The following is a 21,272-nucleotide window of genomic DNA, read 5'->3' as shown; positions in this document are numbered from 1 at the left end:
CCGCATCGCCTCAGCTGCCTCCCCTCGTGAGCCCCTCGCGAGCCGGGTCAGGCCTAGCTTGCGTGCAGCCCAGACTGCTGCCGACGTGACCTCTCAGGAGAGTGTTTTATTGCAGATCCTACGAACCCAATCAGAGAACACTCAAAACACCACAAAACCCCGCGGGCTGCCTCAGGGCCAGCACGGGACAAAGGTAAACTAGCCGACCAACGCGTCGCTTGGGCCAACCACTTGGCGCGGGCGCATGGGCAATGTAGCGTCTACTAATACTATGAACACAAGTTTTACATAAGGGTTTCCCCCTCCAAAATGCTCTCACTGCAATCAGGCCAAAACCTGAGTTCTATTCCTGCAGGGTAAGGAAGTAGGAGCGATGCACAATCAGTCGTATGAATCCCCCAATGCGTTCTCAGCAGCACCACCCGAGCCATTGTTGGCGTCGCTGAACTCGCCATCGCTGTCCGCGTCGCCGCCAGCGGCGTCAGGGCCGCTCACCACGCCGCCCTCGTCGGCCGCCACGATCGCGCCGTCATTGTCTGAAGCGAAGGCCCTGATAAGAGCGTCCACATTGTCCTCCACCCAGTGCACCAGGTCACCTCGGACGGCCTGGGGGACTGGGGCGATGGCGGCGTCAAAATCAAAGTGGGGATCCATGTTCTGGAGGTGGCTGAAGACACGAGAAAAGGTGCGCCCAAGCAGGGTGCGGCTCCTCTCCTCCACCAACCTGTCAGCCCTGACCGACCGCGCCTCCAGCTGCGTCACCACGTCAGTGAAGAACTGAAGATTGCCAGCATAGTTGACTGCTGCGGCTCGCCAACAGCCGCCTCGCAGATGTTGCCCAAGGCTGTGTTGGCTCTCTCCCGGAGCGTGGCAAGCATGGGGCCGTGCTCATGCTCCAGGATCCGCCGCTGACGGATCTCGTCCGCGTTCTGGCCCGCGATGACATCAGCCTCCTCCACCCGCTGGCGGAGAAGGAGAACCTCGGCCTGGGAAGCGGTTAACTCACCTTGCGCCACCTCAAGAGCGGCCCAAAAAGCGTCGGCCCGCCGCATCGCCTCCTCCAGCTTGGCCCTCAAGGCAGCAGTCCTGCCTTCAGCTTTGGCCCGGATTAACCCCAGCTTCTCGTCGAACTCGTGCTCGAGGTTCAAATGCGCCATCGCCACTCGACGTCCGACCTCCTCCAGGACACGGGCTTCCCGTGGGGCAACATCGTCCTCCGCCTGCGTCACCAAGCGCTCCCTCGCCTCCAGACGCTCGTACTCACGGGTGCGTTCGGCGGCTTCCAGCGTCAGCGCCTCCTCATGCTTCTGGAGCTCTGCTGAGTCGTCGGAGGCCACCTTCATCGACGCGAGAGCTACCTCGCGCAGCTCCACCTGCTCCTCTAGTGAGTGGCACCAGGCCAGGAGCTCCCGAGCCCGCTCCTCCGCCACCGCCGTCCGCTGCCGGTCAGCTTCCCGAGCCTCCTCAGCGGCCCAAGATTGGGCCTCCCGAGAGGCCACCAGCAACGCCTTGGCCTCTGCGTCGTCAAGATCGCGCTGATGGCGTGCAAGGGCGATGGCGCCCTCCAGCTCGCGCCTCTCTGCGGCCAGGTGCAGGCCCTCGGCCTCAAGGCGCGCGTCTTCATCGGCAAGCTCCTCTCCAAGCAGGCTTACCGCGTCAGCCGCCCTTCGAAGGAATCCTTGGCGGAGAGCGCGACGCTCCCGAGCATGCTCGAGCACGTCCTCCACACCATCACCTGCCCCAAGCAAGCGCCGAGGGCCGTGAGCCAGCACTCCCCCTCCTGGCTAGGGGCTGGGGGCTGGCGCCCTCGCGACGGCCGGGCACGCCGCATCAGAAGCCCGGCCGGGGGCTAGCCCGCCCCCAGGTGAAGAGCGCAGGAAGCGCCTCAGCCAATCGCAGTCCACGACCAGGCGAGAAGCCCACGGCAGGCTGGCTATGCCACGAGAAGGCCCGCAAAGGATCACGAGGTGCGCAGGGCCACGATACACCTCGGGACGGTTCGCCTCGTCAGTCGCCCTCACCACAAGGGCTCCACTGCTTGGAGCGCTTGAGGACGGTGGAGGGGGCGAAGCCAAGGGGGACGGCTCCTCAGCCGTCTCCGCTAGCTCGGCTGGAAGGGGCCTGCGGAGCAAGAGTTAGTAAGAGCAACAAAAGGATCGGGAGCTGGGAAAGGAGAAGGCTTACTCATCAGTGGCGAAGTACTTCCTACGCTTCAGCAGGCGACAAGGGTAATCGTCGCCCAGGGCCTCCCTTCTCTTCTGGAGGGCCTAAAAGTCCACGCGGAAGCGGCCTAAGAGTCGGGCGCAGGGATCAACCTGCGACGAAGATGGAGCGTCAAGGCGATCTGCGTCAAGGGCGCCCGCCTGGCGTGCGCCGCCAATCGCCTCGCCAAGAGAAGCCGCCGGAGCCTCGGTGGCCTCGGCCGTAGGCGCAGAGGGCAGCAGCTTGTCACCCTCAGCCTCGGCGGCACGGGCCTCGATAACTGCTTCCTCATGAGACTCGCCCGATGCTGTCACCCCGCCGGGAGCCCCCTCGGCCTCTGGCGCCTCGTGCCTCCCTGCTCCGCCACTTGAGGAAGAGTCGCCTGGGCCGACTGGAAGGGCAGTGACCACCACTGGGTTCTCACGAGGCCCTTGAAGGCCGGCGGGGCGCGGCCCCCACTCATCGAAGATAGGCATCTGCCTCACAAAATCGCCCCCGCTCTGGCAGAGGTACAACAAGGCCCCTCCCTGCTGGATACTGCCAGGGTTGGGGTCCCCCGTCAGGGTCAAGAGCACCGTCCTCAGCACTTCAGGCGTCAGGTCCTCTTCCAGGAGCCTCATACGATCATCGCACCCGCTGGGCCCACATCCGGCAGGAGTGGCGCTGGAGAGGAGCGACGCGGCGTAGCAGGAACTCCTTCACCACCTTGGGCGCTGTCACGCTAAGCGACCTCAAGAACGCGAAGCGGTGCTAGACGAAGACGAGCCGGGGGCTCTCAAGCGTCTCCTGGCCCCAGCCCGAATTGGGGACAGCAGGCGAAGTTGGCTCTGACAGCAGGGGGCTGGGCACCCCAGCATCCACATACAGCCACCACTCGCGGAACCTAGCCGCGGGCAGAGGGAGCTTGAAGTCAATCCTAGAGGCCGCCGTCTCAGGCGCGGCAATGAAGCTCACACACGTCCAGCATTGGGTAGGGTCGACAAGGCGCAGCGAGAAGAAGTGGCGCAGCAAGGCAACCGAAGGAAGGATGCCCATCATAGCCTCGCAAACAAAGGCAAAGACCGAAAGGAGAGTGATGGATTCAGGACCCAGATGCATCATGTGGATTTGATAATGGGAGAGCACGACATTGAAGAATCGGAAAAGGGAGGAACCAGACCCGCCCACAGGGCATCGGCAAAATACGGGACCTCGGTGGCTATCCTGCCGATGGAGAAGTAGGACGCGGGCCAGGCCGTCGTCCTCCCGCATTCATTGAAGATGGTGGCCAGAGCCAAGCTGACCTTGCCCAAGCACTCGGCAGGGGCCACCAACAGCGGCGGGCAAGGCGGAGACATGGGTTTCTCCCCTCTTCCCTTCTTCGTCGGAGCCATGGCGATGGGAAGGAGGGGAAGGTTCAAGATGGAGTTGAAAACAGAAACCAGAGATCGAGCGGAGGAAGGACAGAGGGCGCTCGAGCAACCAAACAGGGGAACGGCTGTGTACGACTACGGGTCCGCCTAGCATGGCGCAAAATAAGGAGGGCGTGGGGGAATAGTGCTGCCCACGTCCAATCAACCGCCACGCGGCGCCCAAGGCCGCAGGATGTTAGGGCCCGTGGCGCTTTGCTCTTGCCCTTCCGCCTCCCTGCACGGCCAAGTCCGAGGCGCGCCTTGGGCCCGGGGGCTACTGTCGGTGTTCTGGGAACGGGGGTCCCCAGACTTTCCTGCCTGCGGCCTGCGGCGTGGCTCAAAGGGGGGCCCAGCGCGGCCCATCTTCACCAACACAAACCCAAGACCCTCGCGAGGGGCCAAGCCTCGCGGGGCGGACGACGCGGAGCTTCCTCAGGCGCGGCCTCATAAGGCTGGCTCACGAGGAGGCAGAGAGATCAAGGCAGGGTACCTCACGAGGTGCCCGTGACGCAAGCCATGACGACCGGGGGCGCCAGGTCGGTGCCAGCCCGCGCAGTGTCCTCCCTTCCTCTTTGGTGCAAAGGGGGCAAGCGCAACGGCGGAGTACCGAGGCATCAGGCAATGGTTGCCATTTCAGTGCAACAAGACCAAGACCAGGAGGACTACGAGATGGAGGTCACCGTGGAGCCCAAGACAGCATCATCACCAGAGCTTTGCGCAGGCGAAGACTACTTTTGTCAGGATAGCTGATACTAGCTGTCCCCCTTCAAATTAGCCCGCCATTGTTGGCTCCCTTCCCACTCAATATTTAGGAAGAGGACCAGGGCCTCTATAAATAGGACTAGCCACCCACAGAGCCAAGAGAGCTGGCCAGTGGGTTGGAAGGATTGAGAAGATCAGAAAGAGAGGGAGAGAAAGGTGACTAAGCTCCTCCCAGCAGTTCATCGCCCCAGCCAAGAACAGACCCTCGCGAGGCTGTTCTTCCTTGTATTGTTCATCATCATCAGCCCAAGAGGCAATCCACCACACCACACACTGGAGTAGGGTATTACACCACAACGGTGGCCCGAACCAATATAAACCCTGTGTCTCTTGTGTTGTTCTGTCCATAGTTCAGATCCTAGCAAGGCAGAAGGGGTGCAGGTAGGTAGGAGGCGAAATCTCCGCGCGCACCCCAGTGTTCGAACCTCAAGGGTCTGCCGAAACCCGAAATCCGACACAAATGGACTTCAACCAAATGAATTCTAGTTGCATTAGTGTAAACAAAATCACATCTACATGCCATGTTCGTGCATCATAATGTTGCATATGATGGTGTATTGATTGCCGACACCGTTCCTTCTCGATAGGTCCTGCTCCGGAGACCGATCCAGAGTACCTGTCTGAGGAGCAGTGCCCCCCTGTTGATCTACCAGGCAAGCAAACCCCCTTGTTCATTTCGATACAATCCTACCCCCTCGCTCCTGCTCTCTTTTATTGCTTAGGACGACAATGATTCAACTGCTACTTTATGCTGCAGTAGTTGAACCCATTCCTCTGCATGACCTGTCATTGCCATAGTAAATAGTTAAAACCCACTAGCATGTGTAGGAGTTGATTAAGCCATGTTGTGTTCCTGCCATGCCATGCCTTCTATTGCTTAGAGTCGTGTCAGGTCTGATTCATCGGGAATAAAGTGGAGTGGTACGATATGTTCTGGTGCTGACAGTTAAGCGTGTGAACACGATTTGGTAAAGGTAGCGGTGAGAGGCCATGTTGGAGTACATGGTGGGTTGTCTCACTGGAACCGTCCTTAAGCACTGAGTTCCGTGTATGTTGTCCAATGACTAGCTACTACCACACACTGGAATGCTTAAGTGCCCCTCTCGACTTATTAACCAACTTGATCTCTGTCCAGGAGTTACAACTACTTTCTGGTGTTTGTAGGTAGTGTTACTAGTCTACCAAGTGGCACCCGGCCAGGTGGGCTTGGGACAGACTAGGCACAGTGGCATGGTGTACCAAGTTGCACCCGGCTGGTGGGCTTGGGAACTCTGCTCACATCGTTTGGGGCCGTGAGCGACACCCTGGCCGGATCTCCTTGCGGATGGAACCCGAATAGGTGATAAACCTTGATGAGAGATTTGTGTGGTTAGTCAGGTCGTGGCCGACACCCTCGCCAGGCTTCCGCTTGAAGGTTGCCGAGGTACATGGCATGTACATGGCGGTAAGTGGCGAGAGCGTGTGTGAAGAAGTACACCCCTGCAGGGTTATCATGATCTATTCGAATAGTCGTGTCCTCGGTTATGGACTTCTTGGATGCTTACGTGGTACATAGACAACTTGAAATGGATACTCTAAAATGCTCAAGACAAGTGTGAGTGCTATGGATGGCCTTCTCGTAAGGAGACGGGGATGAATCCATAGTAGTGTATTCATGTGGTGGTTAGTGGACTCGTGTGCGCTTCCTCACCTCAAAGAAGTTTCTCGTTGTCGTAGAACAGGTTAGCCACTGAGTCAAAGCTGGCTTGCTACAACTAAACCCCACTTTGCCTTCTTGATACTAATGCATGTATGATAGGATCTGATGTAAGTCTTGTTGAGTACCTTTGTACTCACGTTTGCTTTATTTATGTTTTGCAGGTGAGACATCTGTCTCACTAGTAGTACCGCTTGGACTTCGACGAGTAGCTTGTTACCTCAGCTACGATCTTGTACCCTTGGGAGGGACTTGTAGATAGTCAGGCTTCTCAGCCTTTTCCTTTTGTAGTTGTCTGTACTCAGACATGTAATGTTTCCATTGCTTGTAAGCTCTGAATGATGGGTCATGTGACCAGTGTTTGTATTTAATACTGTGTGGCTCTTCTGGGCCTTTATCTATATGAGTTTGCGTTATGTTGTGATGCCATGTTGTACAACACATACTTGCATGTTATGCATACGTGTAACGTGTATTGCTATGTGTGGTATCCGACAACCTAGTTGTCTATCCTTGGTAGCCTCTCTTATGGGGAAATGTAGTCTAGTGCTTCCACCGAGCCATGGTAGTCCGCTACAGCCCGGTTTACCAGAGTCCTGCTAGCCCAGCACTACTGCTTCGGAACACTTAGACTGGCCGGCATGTGAGTCACTTCGTTCCTGTGTTTCTCCCTTCGGGGAAATGTCACACGGTGACATCTGGAGTCCTGCCTGGCCTGCTACAGCCCGGTTCACCGGAGTCCTGTTAGCCCAGTGCTACAGCCCGGATTCGCACGCTGCTCGCCGACATGCTCGATGTTGATTCAAGTATGCCTATCCCCATAAGTTAGTGCCACTTTGGATTCACGACTAGTCATGTCGGCCCGGGTTCTCTGTCATATGCATGCTAGCAATACTATCATATACGTGAGTCAAAAGGCACAAACGGTCCCAGGCCATGATAAGGCGACACCTATGGTAATACCGTGCGTGAGGGCCGCAAAGTGATATGAGGTGTTACATGCTAGATCGGTGTGACTTAGAATCGGGGTCCCGACACATAGCCCCTCTACCTTTGTGTGCATGGCATGTGGGCTAGCTACACTATGGCGATCGTCAAGTTTCTACCACAGCTAGATGCAATTCCCACGACACCTCTCGAACCCACGACACCACATCCCCCGACTTTCACCTCATCCCTCTCGGCCCCATCGCCCCTCTACATTTGTGAGCATGACATGTGGGCCAGCATACATGTCATGGACTCAAAGGCAGGTGCATTGAGGCACCGAAGCTTAGTCTCGCGGGCCTCGAGAGGGAAATATAACTCCTGCACCCAGACTTGTGGTGCTATACTGCACAAACTTGTGCCAAACTCGAGATTTGTTTCTGACTACTACCAATGTGCCGGCCCATGCTTTGCAATGGATCCAAAGTAGTAGAATAATACTCGTTCACAAACTTGAAATAAAACACTCTAGTTTTGATATACATATCTCAGTAAAACTGAATTATGTTTAACTCAAAATATATTCCCTGGCCTGTTTTGATGAGGTGAGGGACGGGTGTGGCTGGTTTCAAGATAATAATAGGTTTTGAAAATATTGGAGCAGCTTTTTTTCTAACATTTTGTAGCATTTCATGACATCTGGTGCACCTAAGCGTCTGGAAAAAATTGGAGTGCAGTCTAAAGATCTTTACATGCTCCCATATATTGGAGCGCACTCTAAACACACTATGTATTTACTTTTCTCTAGCCTTTCCTAGCCATGCAACCATGCCACATAAGCTAGTCATGCATGCAATCCATAAATTGCAATATACTTGTGTTACTCTCTAGTATGCAATGCTGCCACATCATCTATTCATGCCTGTTAGTCATAAGTCATTTTTTGCATTAGTGTTGATCCTTCACATTTTGTAGAGGTATGATTAATCCAAATATTAATGTTCCACACAAGTAAACTCCAAAGGTCCGCCAGAGCCGAGGCAGATGACATATGACAGGGGCGGTGGAGGCATCTTCGTAGGAGGAGGGGAGCTCGAATGATAATCTTGCATGTCCTCCCCCACCTGCATATCGGTGCGGGAGTCCTCGAGCACCCACCAGAGCTCGCGCTCCTCGAGGCCATGACGGAGTCATGGAATATTCCTAAACTACGATGGGCACCATGTAGTACTCCTCGTCGCAGGGGGCGCGGTGCTTGTGCCCCGACTCAAGGGGTATTGTCTGGAGCACGTGCTCATCCACCTCGTGAGCCACGAGGATGCCATGCTCACGGCCGTGCTGTTGGAGCACACACTTGTGCTCCTGAGTGGCAAGGATGCAATTTTCATGGGCATGCTGCCGGAGCACGCGCTCATCCACGTCGAGAGTGGTGAGGATGCGATGTTCGCGGGCGTGCTGCCCGGAGCACGCCCTCGTCCATGTCGAGAGTGGAGAGGATGCGATGCTCGCGCGCATGCTATTGGAGAACGCGCTAGTTCACCTTGTGTGCGTCAAGGACGCGATGCACCTCCTCGATACCGACTAGGGCATGCTGCTGGAGCACGCGCTCCCCGTCGTGGCTGACGAGGGCGAGCCGCTAGATCACACTATGCTCCGTGTGTCCAGTCAGCGTGCACTCCTCGCAGCTGTCGAGGGCGTGGTCCACCTCAGCGATGTCGGAGACTTCGTCCTCTTCCCAGACCATGGCGTCGTCCATTTCGGCAATGACTGCGTGACCTGATAGGTGTTGTGTCCATATGGGAGCTTTGAGCTACAGTACGAACTGGGGTGGGGGTTAACCTTTTCATGGTTTCACATGATTTGAGGAGAAAAATAGAAGCTCAAGTATGTTGGAACATGTCGGGGGCTGGCTGGTACGAGCAGTCCAACAAACATCGCATGTGCACCGTATTTGGAGAAGGGTTGAATGTAATTTGTGTGAATTGAGTCAGTGTGGACGTACGAGTAGTACATCCATATCATTGACATTCATGCGCGCAACAAAAATTTGTGTGAATGATTTCACCCTATTTACATATTCTGTTTGGGAGTGGATTTGTTTTTGTAATTGGAGCTCATTTTCCCAGTAGAGAATCAAGGGAAGTGTGGTCCTTTGCTTAATTTCAATTTAGACTATCCATGTATTATTGCGGGAGATAGATATAGAGAGAATATTTGTGTGACAGAGAAGGGGGGCAGCGATACGTAACGAGAGAGGGGCATATTCATGTTTGAAAGGATGTGTGTCACAGAGAGAGGAGTTTCCGAAAGGAAGAGAGAGGTTGTGTGCGTGTGCGGGCATGTGTTAGAGAGATGGTGCATGTAATGTCAGCTATATACATGTATAGACATAGAGGGGATCGACAAGGTTACAGGGTCGGGGATATTGTGACAGCGATAATGTGTGTGCGATGAAGGGACACACACAATGTCTGTTTGCCTTCGAGAGATCTAGATAGACCATGACAGCATAGCTGGCTAGGGTGTGTAAGGTTACTTGTGGTAGAGAGAGAGATGAATGCTTGTGTGTCATAAGAAGACCTAAAAACATAGATGGGGTAGCAAGAAGAAGATAATTGCGGTGTGCCTTATTTATGGGATGGGATAGAGACCAAGAGACATGCATCATGTGGAGAGGTGTGTGTGTTTCGAGTGAGAGAGGGAGGCATAGACCTAGATAACGAGATGGGTGCCCATGTGTATGTTATAGGGAAGGAATTGTCTAGCTGCTGGTCATGTGATGGCGACCCAATATTTAGATGAGAATGGGGATAAGTATCTATTTAGTGGATTTTGACGTTGACGATTCCAACTATATTGTACCCGGTGATACAAATCAATAATCGCTAACTAAACCAATCTCGATGGTCAATCATCTTGTCACATGCAGAAAATCAACCTGAATAACAAGATCGAGTTCCTCCAAGCAATTGAACAACTGACAAGAACCCTTCAGATGCCTGGGTCAAAACTTCTTCTTTCTCGAGTACCTCGGACATAACTTGTGGAACAGTTCCTTCGTGAGACATGGACTCTTCAGATTTCTTCTCTTCCTCTTCCAACTATGGAGCAGTGGAAGCAGGAGCAGGATCAACATCCATATGGGTAGGGGTGCCCGATGATGTGACTCGGGTGGTTTTGTCTCGAGAAGCATTTAGCTCCCACTCAATCATGTCACACCCACTATAACGCCCTCGATGCGGCTATATCTCCCACATGTCGAAGCACGACTTAGAGGCATAACCGCATTGAAATCAATGTCGCAAGTGAGGTAAACTTCACACAACCCATGTAATACATAAGGGAAAGAGATACATAGTTGGCTTACAATCGCCACTTCACACAATTACATGAATAAAGCATTACATCATCCAGATACAATGAAGGTCCGACTATGGAACCAAAATAAAAGAAGACTACCACAAATGCTACATAGATCCCCGATCGTCCCAACTGGGCTCCACTACTGATCAACTAGAACGAATCCACAAAGGACAAGATCTTCTTCGAGCTCCTCCTTGAGCTTGGTTGCGTCACTTGCTCGGTAACATCGGCACCTGCAAACTGGTTTTGGAAGTATCTGTGAGTCACGGGGATTCAGCAATCTCACACCCTCGCGATCAAGACTATTTAAGCTTATAGGAAGGGTAAAAGGTATAAGGTGGAGCTGCAGCAAGCGACTAGCATATATGGTGGCTAACATACGCAAAAGAGAGCGAGAAGAGAAGGCAAAGGCACGATCGAACAACTATGATCAAGAAGTGATCCTAGAACAACCTACGTCAAGTATTACTCGAACACCGTGTTCACTTCTCGGACTCCGCCAGAAAGAGACCATCACGGTTACACACGCGGTTGATGCATTTTCATTAAGATCAACTTCAGGTTTTCTACAACCGGACATTAATAAATTCCCATCTGCCCATAACCGCGGGCACGGCTTTCGAAAGTTCAAATCCTTGCATGGGTGTCCCAACTTAGCCCATCACAAGCTCTCACGGTCAACGAAGGATATTCCTTCTCCCAAGACAATCCGATCAGACTCGGCATCCCGGTTACAAGACATCCTCGACAATGGTAAAACAAGTCCAGCAAGACCACAGCGCTGTGCCGACAAATCCCGATAGGAGCTGCACATATCTCGTTCTCAGGGCACACCGGATAAGCTAAACATACGGGAGCCAACGTAACCCAAGTTGCCAAGGGACGGCCCCGCACGGTGCTCTGGGTTGGATCAACACTTAGACAAGCATTAGCCCGGGGGTTTAAAATAAAGATGACCCTCGGGATGCGCGACTCCCAAGGGAAAAAGGCTAGGTGGCGAATGGTAAAACCAATGTTGGGCCTTGCTGGAGGAGTTTTATTCAAGGTGAACTGTCAAGGGGTTCCCATTATAACCCAACCATGTAAGGAACGCAAAATCCGGGAACATAACACCGATATGACGGAAACTAGGGCGGCAAGAGTGGAACAAAACACCAGGCATAAGGCCGAGCCTTCCACCCTTCACCAAGTATATAGATGCATTAATTAAATAAGAGATATTGTGATATCCCAACAATAATATCCATGTTCCAACAAGGAACAAAACTCCAATCTTCACATGCAACTAACAACGCTATAAGAGGGGCTGAGCAAAGCGGTAACATAGCCAAACAACGGTTTGCTAGGACAAGGTGGTTTAGAGTCTTGGCTTAACAATATGGGAGGCATGATAAGCAAGTGGTAGGTATCGCAGCATAGGCATAGCAAAAGAGCGAGCAACTAGCAAGCAAAGATAGAAGTGATTTCGAGGGTATGGTCATCTTGCCTGAAATCCCGCAAAGAAGAAGAACGAGTTCATGAAGAAGACAAACGGACATAGTCAAACGGGTCCTCACAAACACGACTTTATCGTTACCAACCCGAAGAAGCAACACCGGAAAGAAGCACACAGCATAGTAAACAACCAACACATGAACATGGCATGATATGCGGGATGCGGTATGTGATGCATATGCATGATTTGGAAAGGAATGATTGAACCTGGCCTCAACTTGGAAATCCAAGAGTGCCACTGGAAAGGTGAGGTGATTTCGGTCGAAATCGATATAAAGATCACCGGAATCGGATGCACGGTTTGGAAATGGCAAGCAAAACAAATATGGCACCGGTCTACGATAATCAGCAAGTGACCAACTAAATGCATCAAGATAAATATGCTACTGCACCCAAACATCACAATAAAATACATGGCAGGGATCCACTCATGATGCTTGACAAAAGATGAACACTGAGCTACGGCTAATTCACTCATTAACAGGTTCAAACAAGCATGGCAAAAGTGCAAATGATAACAGGTTTCAGACTTAGTGAAATAACAACAAATCAGGAATTTATCATCAGGAAGCAATCTTTAGAGCATGAAAACTATATGCTACATTAACATATCATGGCAAAGAAAGGCATGGAACGTAGCTACTCAAAGCACATAACAAAAGTCCCTTAGTGACCATGAGCCAAAAGGGATTAAAAAATACAATTGCAAGCATGTGAACATAGCAAAAACATAAACAGATTCAGACTTAGTGAAAAACTGGAGCATGCAAAATAGATTAACAAGTAGGCATTTTTACGAGCTCGATGCACTCACTACAAAACATGACATGACAATATAAGCATACACCCATCAATAAGACATGGCATAGAAGCTAAACATCGCAAGAACAACAACATAGCATGCATGGATCAACAACAACAAGCTAGGCAAAATTGCAAAACATGTTAACAATCTGCCAGGAACATCTTATAGCAAAAGTAGAGCTCGATTGACTCAAGCTAGGGTGCTCCATAATTGTAAACAAAGACATGGATGGATAAAGCACCACAATATTAACAAAACATCCTTACTGATCATCCTCAAAAGAGACACGGATCACTAGGAAACAACATGAACATATGGCATAAAAACAATATCAGGACAAACTGAGCATACACCCATCAAGAAGACATGGCATAGAAGCTAGACATGGCAGGAACAACAACATAGCATCCACGGATCAATAGCAACATCCTCGGCAAAATTGCTAAACATGTCAACAATCTGCCAGGATCATTTTATAGCAAAAGTAGAGCTTGATTGGCTCAAGCTAGGGTGCTCCATAATTGCAAAAAAAGACATGGATGGATATAGCACCACAATGTTAACAAAACATCCTTACTGATCATCCTCAAAAGAGGCACGGATCACTAGGAAACAACATGAACATATGGCATAAAAATAAAGACAGGTCCAGGACTTGTGCAAAACTAAGTCCCTGAAATCAGCATCATTGAGTAGGCTACTTTGCATGCTTGTGCTAGTCACCACAAATATCACAAAAATACATGGCATACACCCCTGTAAAGATAACATGGCATTCTACAAAACACATGTAGAGCTCAGGATCATAGCATGCACACATTAATCATGGCAAAAATGACAAAAGGCCATTTGCTGAAACAGATCTGCAACTTTCCTCACATAGGCCTCTTCCAACAACATTTAGGGAATTAAAATGAGCTCAAATGAAAATGATGCAATGAGATGAAATGATGTACTCGTCCAGACGAACATTTTGATATGCTACACACGCGAATCGAAGCTACGAGTGCAGAGTTGTGGCATGATGAAGAACGCTAAAAAAATATGCAGATCTGGGACTTAGTGGAAATTATACCCTCCGAAACTGGACGGAACGGATCTGGACGAGGAGATCCGGGGAAGCAGGGAGGCGTTTGGTTGGAGGGATGGGTGGATCTCATCCCGATTGGCGCGGATAACGAGGACGGCCATGGTGCTCGCCGGAGTGGAAGGAGACGGTTGGCGCGACCGGGGCTCGCCAGATCTGGCACCGGAGAGGCGGCCGGAGTGGAGGCGCGGTCGCCGGGGCGCGGTGGAGGAGGCCCACGGCGCAGTGGCGGAGCAGCGCGGCGGAGGCGGTTGACGCCGGCGAGCGGCAGCGGAGCCGGGGAGGCGCGGCTTGGGGCACCGGTGGAGATCGCGGCGGCGGCGCGGCTCGGTGGAGCGGGCGCCGGCGGGGAACGGCGTGTGGCGGCGGAGGTGCGCGGGCGGCTCGGGCGAGGGCCGGAGATGGGTCGCCGGGCCAGGCGCGGTGGTGGGAGGCGAGGTGGACAGGTGGCGCACCGTGAGTGGCTCGGGGCAGCGGCGATGCTGAGGTTGCGATGCCTGATTCGCCGGAGTGAGGCGGCCGGCTGGGGTGGACATGTCCGGCGCGGACGGACATGTCCGGCTGCGCGGAGGGAGTTGGATCTAGGGTTTGTACTGCGCGAAATTTCAAGGAGAGCCACATATTTATAGGTAGAGGGAGCTAGGAGGCTCCAAATTGAGCACGGTTTTCGGCCACGCGATCGTGATCGAACGACCGAGAGGATGGAGGGGGTTTAGGTGGGTTTTGGGCCACTTTGGAGGGGTGTTGGGCTGCAACACACACGAGGCCTTTTCGGTCCCTCGGTTAACCGTTGGAGTATCAAACGAAGTCCAAATGGCACGAAACTTGACAGGCGGTCTACCGGTAGTAAACCAAGGCCGCATGACAAGTCTCGGTCCAATCCGTAACTGTTTAACACCCGCACATGAAAAGAGGTAGAAAGGGGCACCGGATGACATAGGAGCGCCGGATTGCAAAATGGACAACGGGGAAAATGCTCGGATGCATGAGACGAACATGTATGCAAATGAAATGCACATGATGACATGATATGCAATGCATGACACGCAAGGCAATGACAAGGCAAAAACAGCGAATAACTGGAAGACACCTGGCACATCGGTCTCGGGGCGTTACAACACTCCACCACTACGAGAGGATCTCGTCCCGAGATCAAGAATGGCACCGGAGGGAAAACGGAAGAGAAAGAGAAGAGATAAAATTAAGTTGCTTCTTTGACAAACGAGTGAAACCAAAGAACTTTGCAAGGTTGAGCAAATTGAAAGAAAGAAATCAACGGAGGTGAACGAAGTTGAAAGCACTCCATTAGGAAAAAGGAACAAGGAAGAACAAATTCGGGCAGCACTCCGATTGAAAAGAAAAGGAATTGAATAAGAAATACATAAGATGAGAAGATACATGATGAAATCACAACACACTGCCTCTGGGACAAATGAATGAATGGAACAAGGGGTTAGAAAGATCTCAGACAGCCCTCCGGTTGAAAAGAGGTGCAAGGCTTGATAAGGCAAAAAGAACTTGAGCAAAAGGGCACAACACTCCGGTTGAATGGATAGGCATGAAAAGAACATGATCTTTGACAAAAACGAGATGACGGGTTGAAGAGAGCAACAATATAAAGCCTCCGGAAGAAAGAATAGAAGATAGATAATTGAGATAGGAGAAAGGAGAAAAAAAGGCAACTTCTGCCACAAAAGAGTTTGAAAAGGCATATTTAGGAGAAGGGTCAAACGAAGTTCTTTAAAGACCAACAACGAAAAGAATAAGCTTGATGTGGGCTTATGTAAGACATCTCAAAATTATGAGGTGAAATCCTGCCACTGACGAAACAATATATTGGATTGATATCAACAAGAAGACGAGAAACTTATTTCACCGGGAGGATAAAAGAAGAACTTGGGTCATTTGTGAGCACCATAAATAGCAACAATCCTGAGGAAAGGCTTTAGGTGAACTATAACCCAAGATAAATCCAACGAAGAGATTGATGGATTTAAAATACCTCATTCTTAACAACATGTGAATCATGAAACCTGAACTCAAATTATCAAGAATGACATAATACCACCAACAATGATACGGTAGAAAGAATTGCACTCCGGATTGCAAGATGAAGAATGCTTGAGCTACTTAGAAAAGAATCTCGATAAAAAACTTGGAGAAGGAATTAAATCCTTTATGAACCATCATGTAGAACATCCATGAAGAGCTCCGATAACAAAAGAATGATCAAACAGAAGGAAAAAGAAGTTGAAAACACAAGGTGAAAATTTGTAATGATTTAGATGGATCTCCGTGACGAGGTAATTGAGAGAAGTTGGAACTCCGGGAAAAGAAAGATGAACAAATGGAAACAAGAGTTTGATGAGCCTCCGAAATAGGTAATTGAGTTACTCGATGAAACAAGAATAAGAATTACATTATGCTTATCCTTCACCAATTAAATTGATGACAATCAACGGATTTGACATATTACTTATTCTCGTAGAAAGGATTAAGAGAGATATAACATAAACTTGAGAATGTCTTCCACGAACCGCCGCTAGGATTTGAAAGAACGAATAAATTGATATGATAACCAAGGAAGAGAGATCTTGAACAAACCACCGTAAGAATTGAAAATGAACGAAGAAAAGAGATGAATCACCAGTAAGAATTAGAGAACGAATGAGGATACTTGAGGGGATTTAGATACAACTGAACAAAGAGATCACGAGCTGATTAGAGAATATTGAATGATGCACCGGTAAGATTTGGAGAATGATAGCTGAAAGCTGAGAATGAATAAGTCTTCTGAAATGATGGGCTTCGGAGAATCAAACTGAAAAAATACTCCTGGATTGCTCCGGATAGGTGAAAAGAATCCTCACAATCGAAAATAATTATGAGAGGATGGAAAAAGGCTAGAACCGTGAATCTTGAAGAGAATGGAGCAAGATATGGAAGAAAAACTCTTCTTCGGTCTTCAGATGTTGAGAATGACGACGAGAAACACCACCATGAATTATTTAGACACTCCGGAAGAATCAAAGGCGAAGAGGTTGAGCCAACGATGAAAATAATTTGAAACAAAACCTTGGAGAAATACATACGACTGATGATAATTCATTCTTACGTCAAACTTCGAAAAGAATTTAGGATAGCTACGGGAAAATTAGAAGAGTCAGGTAAGATCCTGGGAAAAGACCTGTGGGTTATGGGCCCACTCAAAAGAAACACCGCTCAAATGATTGCTTGAAAAGAGAGATTCCACCGGTTGAATTAAATGGCTTGAATGAGTTGACATCCTCAAAAGATCTTGAATGAAAATAGAGTGGGAACACGAATCTTCGAGATATCTTCAGCACTCTGGAACAAATTGAATAGCGACAAGTGAAATGATTATGAAGGTGCACCGGCATGAGAAAGAATTAGAAACGAGGGAAAAGGGATATGATCAACACCAAAAGCTTGAATTGGTTCCACCGGAGAAGAAAAAAGAGCAAATAATGATGAACTTGAGGCTCCGTTAGTATCTTCATGAGAATCACCGGATAAGAACATTGTTTGAAAAGAATGAAGAGACTTCACATGAATAAAAGGATACTTGAATAAGAAATCTGAATCCTCGAAGAAAAAGGGTGGGAGGGTGGGAAAACAAAGACAATTTGGACAGGATGAAACGAACACCGTTGAGAAACTTAGAATTGATCTTGCGGATGTTGAAATGATCGGATCCACTTGAAGAGAAGCACACCGGTTGACAAGAAATTGAAATGACAAAGTCGATGATCGAGAAGGATTAGTGTTCACAACGGAGTATGAGAACACCATTAGGGAAGGTATGGAATCAACATTTGACCTTGAAGCAACTCGAATACCACAACTGAAAAACAGAACAAAGGATTTGCTTGCAAAATAAGCCGGAACAAACATATGATAGAGATTTCGTCTGAAGTTTTTGTGGTGGGGCCTACACGGGCTCGATCGTACAGCACCATCATGTACAAGGAAGTGCACATGACATACGAAGCGTCCCCGAGTCAGCATAGCCAAGGACTCTTTAAGACGCAAGGAGACCACTGTAAAACCAACCGTGGATAGGCGGACCACTAGACATCGAACCCCAATTTCATATCATACATCTATCGGAAAGATATCCTACGAGCTACTTGAATTCCCACTTATAAACTCCCCAAACTTTCCAGTTATGCAATTAGGTGTTGGGGATACAGGGGAATCATAATATCTCACTCAAAACTAGCAAATCCTACATCTAGCTGTATCCATCCTTCAACACATAACCAAGAAACCTTCGGAAATCGTTTACCTCAACCTTCAAAAAGCATCCGTTATACGAGTTATGGCAATACTCCCGAACTCTGGCCCAGTACTGGGTGGCGTCGAGGTTATCTCACCAACAACTGCATAAAATAGATTTTCGATGTTGGTGAAACTCAGGTATTCCAAAATCTCAACGATAAAATTGTGACGACAACGGCTTGGAGCTCAACTCCTCGGGACACTGCCACAACCACTAAATTTCAGGAGGCACCAAGAACAATGTTCTCGTCACAAAACCATCGGAACGATTCCAAGATACCCGCGTGATCCTAATTTTTTTTAGTGAAATTTGAGAAGAGAAGAGTCAAAACTCTACGTCAGGAGGCCTCACTAGAGCGACGAAGGGACTGAGGAGTAAAAAGAAGTCCTACTCTCCGATATATATAATCCTAAATGACTCAAAGCTTTTTTTTCTAGACTCAACAACGCCAACGATTCGATCAAGCAGGGAGCTCCTAAGTCGGAGAAGGCTCTAATACCAACTTGTAACGCCCTCGATGCGGCTATATCTCCCACGTGTCGAAGCACGACTTAGAGGCATAACCGCATTGAAAGCAATGTCGCAAGTGAGGTAATCTTCACACAACCCATGTAATACGTAAGGGAAAGAGATACATAGTTGGCTTACAATCGCCACTTCACACAATTACATGAATAAAGCATTACATCATCCAGATACAATCAAGGTCCAACTACAGAACCAAAATAAAAGAAGACTACCCCAAATGCTACACAAATCCCCGATCGTCCCAACTGGGCTCCACTACTGATCCACCAGAACAAATCCACAAAGGACAAGATCTTCTTCGAGCTCCTCCTTGAGCTTGGTTGCGTCACCTGCTCGGTAACATCGGCACCTGCAAACTGGTTTTGGAAGTATCTGTGAGTCAAGGGGACTCAGCAATCTCACACCCTCGCGATCAAGACTATTTAAGCTTATAGGAAGGGTAAAAGGTATGAGGTGGAGCTGCAGCAAGAGACTAGCATATATGGTGGCTAACATACGCAAAAGAGAGCGAGAAGAGAAGGCAAAGGCATGGTCGAACAACTATGATCAAGAAGTGATCCTAGAACAACCTACGTCAAGCATTACTCCAACACCGTGTTCACTTCCCGGACTCCGTCGGAAAGAGACCATCACGGTTCCACACGCGGTTGATGCATTTTAATTAAGATCAACTTCAGGTTTTCTACAACCGGACATTAACAAATTCCCATCTGCCCATAACCGCGGGCACAACTTTCAAAAGTTCAAATCCCTACAGGGGTGTCCCAACTTAGCCCATCACAAGATCTCATGGTCAATGAAGGATATTCCTTCTCCCAAGACAATTCGATCAAACTCGGCATCCCGGTTACAAGACATCCTCGACAATGGTAAAACAAGTCCAGCAAGACCACCCGCTGTGCCGACAAATCCCGATAGGAGCTGCACATATCTCGTTCTCAGGGCACACCGGATAAGCTAAACGTATGGGAGCCAACGTAACCCAAGTTGCCAAGGGACGGCCCTGCACGGTGCTCTGGGTTGGACCAACACTTAGACAAGCACTGGCCCGGGGGTTTAAAATAAAGATGACCCTTGGGATGCGCGACTCCCAAGGGAAAAGGCTAGGTGGTGAATGGTAAAACCAATGTTGGGCCTTGCTGGAGGAGTTTTATTCAAGGCGAACTGTCAAGGGGTTCCCATTATAACCCAACCGTGTAAGGAACGCAAAATCCGGGAACATAACACCGATATAACGGAAACTAGGGCAGCAAGAGCGGAACAAAACACCAGGCATAAGGCCGAGCCTTCCACCCTTTACCAAGTATATAGATGCATTAATTAAATAAGAGATATTGTGATATCCCAACAATAATATCCATGTTCCAACAAGGAACAAAACTCCAATCTTCACCTGCAACTAACAACGCTATAAGAGGGGCTGAGCAAAGCGGTAACATAGCCAAACAACGGTTTGCTAGGACAAGGTGGGTTAGAGGCTTGGCTTAACAATATGGGAGGCATGATAAGCAAGTGGTAGGTATCGCAGCATAGGCATAGCAAAAGAGCGAGCAACTAGCAAGCAAAGATAGAAGTGTTTTCGAGGGTATGGTCATCTTGCCTGAAATCCCGCAAAGAAGAAGAACGAGTCGATGAAGAAGACAAACGGACGTAGTCGAACGGGTCCTCACAAACACAACTTTGTCGGTACCAACCCGAAGAAGCAACACCGGAAAGAAGCACACAACATACTAAACAACCAACACATGAACATGGAATGATATGCGGGATACGGTATGTGATGCATATGCATGATTTGGAAAGGAATGATTGAACCTGGCCTCAACATGGAGATACAAGAGTGCCACTGGAAAGGTGAGGTGATTTCGTTTGAAATCGATATAAAGATCACCGGAATCGGATGCACGGTTTGGAAATGGCAAGCAAAACAAATATGGCATCGGTCTGCGATAATCAGCAAGTGACCAACTAAATGCATCAAGATAAATATGCTACTGCACCCAAACATCACAACAAAATACATGGCAGGGATCCACTCATGATGCTTGACAAAAGATGAACACTGAGCTACGGCTAATTCACTCATTAACAGGTTCAAACAAGCATGGCAAAAGTGCAAATGATAGCAGGTTTCAGACTTGGTGAAATAACAACAAATCAGGAATTTATCATCAGGAAGCAATCTTTAGAGCATGAAAACTACATGCTATATTAACATATCATGGCAAAGAAAGGCATGGAATGTAGCTACTCAAAGCACATAACAAAAGTCCCTTAGTGACCATGAGCCAAAAGGGATCAGAAAATACAATTGCAAGCATGTGAACATAGCAAAAACATAAACAGATTCAGACTTCGTGAAAAACTGGAGCATGCACAACAGATTAACAAGTAGGCATGTTTACGAGCTCGATGCACTCACTACAAAGCATGACATGACAATATAAGCATACACCCATCAAGAAGACATGGCATAGAAGCTAAACATGTCTAGAACAACAACATAGCATGCATGGATCAACAACAACAAGCTAGGCAAAATTGCAAAACATGTTAACAATCTGCCAGGAACATCTTATAGCAAAAGTAGAGCTCGATTGACTCAAGCTAGGGTGCTCCATAATTGTAAACAAAGACATGGATGGATAGAGCACCACAATATTAACAAAACATCCTTACTGATCATCCTCAAAAGAGACACGGATCACTAGGAA

Source organism: Triticum aestivum, chromosome 6A, assembly GCF_018294505.1.
Source record: "Triticum aestivum cultivar Chinese Spring chromosome 6A, IWGSC CS RefSeq v2.1, whole genome shotgun sequence".
Lineage (NCBI taxonomy): Eukaryota > Viridiplantae > Streptophyta > Magnoliopsida > Poales > Poaceae > Triticum > Triticum aestivum.
The sequence above is the reverse complement of the archived record's forward strand: the minus strand, read 5'-3'. Positions refer to the sequence as shown.